Below are 1,880 nucleotides of genomic sequence, written 5' to 3' on the forward strand. Positions count from 1 at the left end.
AGAGGTTGCACTGGGAGAAACCTTTTGAAGTCAGTCCTACAGCAGATGTTGAATCTCACTCCTGAGAGAGAGAGAATATCTATCAAATGCCATGCACCTCTGGCAGACTCTGGCTGGAAGACAAAACTCATAATGAATGTAGAGAATAGGGCCAGATCTACTGAAGCAAATCTGTGCATATCTTAGGAAACTAACTTTATTTAAGGTATTTGTATTAAAACAAAACAAAATGCTAAGGTAGAATTAGCATCAAAAGCACATGAAGATTCAAACAACTCACTATGCTTATAATCCAATTATTAATATGACAGCTTCAGTGGTTCAAAGAAACACTGTGCCAGGGGAACCTGCAGGAAAATGAAATGGAGTTTGGAACAAGCTCCAGCTGCAGTGCAGAAAATGGAGAAGGTTTCACTATAAGGACCTCAAGAGACCATCACCACGTCAGCCTGAAAAGAGAGTGGGACTCATCCTGTGTATCACTTCAGCAACCCCAGATGTCAAAAGAATCACTTACCGCATTAAAAAAGTTAAAGATGGAAGGTTAAGAGGACTGATAAAAATGCAAATTGAAATGGCCAAAAATTCACAAAGTATGAGCAGTGGATACGAACCTATTCAGCCAGGAGGTTAGAAAGCGTGAGTCAGGAGAATGATGAATGCTAATGTGCCTTTGAAAAATGTGAGGCAAATACTTATATAGCACTGGACAGAAATGAGGTTAAAAGAGCCAGTGTAGGACTGAGGGAACAACCTAAGTGTTCAGCCTAAAAAGAAGCAGCAAAGCAAATCCACTGCTGGTAGCTGAAATGTGAAAGAAATTGTAGCCTGGCTTAGCACATCAGGAGTGGGATCACTCAGGAGATGAACACATCTCAATCACCACAGACATATACTGTCTGTTATAAAACATGTCATAATTAGAAAAACGAAATTCAATAACCAGGGTCCCACTGAGTGGTACATAACCATTCAGCATAGTATACAAAGAAATAGCAATGGTTAACAAGAAAACCAATTTATCTTCTTTATCAGCCTCAGCACACATTATGTAGACACACAGACTTAGGGCATGGACAAATTCAGTATTAGTTAGCATATGACACTGTTATCATTCTTTGCCAAGAACTACATTTTCAAAATAACCCACTAATTGTGCATCAGTTAATTTGGGATCCCCAATATTAGGCACTTAAGCGTTTACCATCAGCAGTATTCTGTACTTAACACTCTCTCTATTGAAGCTCCTGTTCTGAGCATCTTCTCCAATTCCTGAAAAACTGAAGTGCTTGCAGAGACCGTTGGCTTTAGATGTCATTATGGCCATTCAGCTTCTGGCTCAGCCAAGGTCTCGGAGGCTCAGGTTTGAGAAATTGAAATGTAGTAACCTAAAATCTGTAAAAGAACTGAAATTTGGTACAAATAATGGGTCTTTGGGGAGCTTAGCTTCATCTGTGGCATATTCCACCCTTTCTCCCTCCTTCCCACCTACCCCTGAGCCCAAAAGAAAAAGAAAACACATTTTTGAAAAGTAGTAGTAGGAAGAAAGTCCCATATTAGAGATTATTGTAAGTAGATTGTAAGAGAGCTGGCTCCCCATTAAGGATATGGCATTGACCAAGCAATCAGTAGCAAAATGTAAACAGGCAGAATGCTCAATAACTGAGAAACAGTAAAAGTTTGTAAATCGCCCAAATCAAGACAGAAGCCACTTTAGTAGCAGATTTTAAAAGGACCAAACTACATTTTGTGATAGATAAAACTCAAAGAATCAGAGAGCTGAGAACCTCAATGCCTTGGAAAGACATATGCTCAGGAAATACTGGATGCGTGCATTTATCCCACCGAGCTCCTGGCGTTGCAGGACTGAGGCCTAAATC

The sequence above is a fragment of the Fulmarus glacialis genome, unplaced genomic scaffold (genome assembly GCF_000690835.1).
Source record: "Fulmarus glacialis isolate BGI_N327 unplaced genomic scaffold, ASM69083v1 scaffold13153, whole genome shotgun sequence".
NCBI lineage: Eukaryota > Metazoa > Chordata > Aves > Procellariiformes > Procellariidae > Fulmarus > Fulmarus glacialis.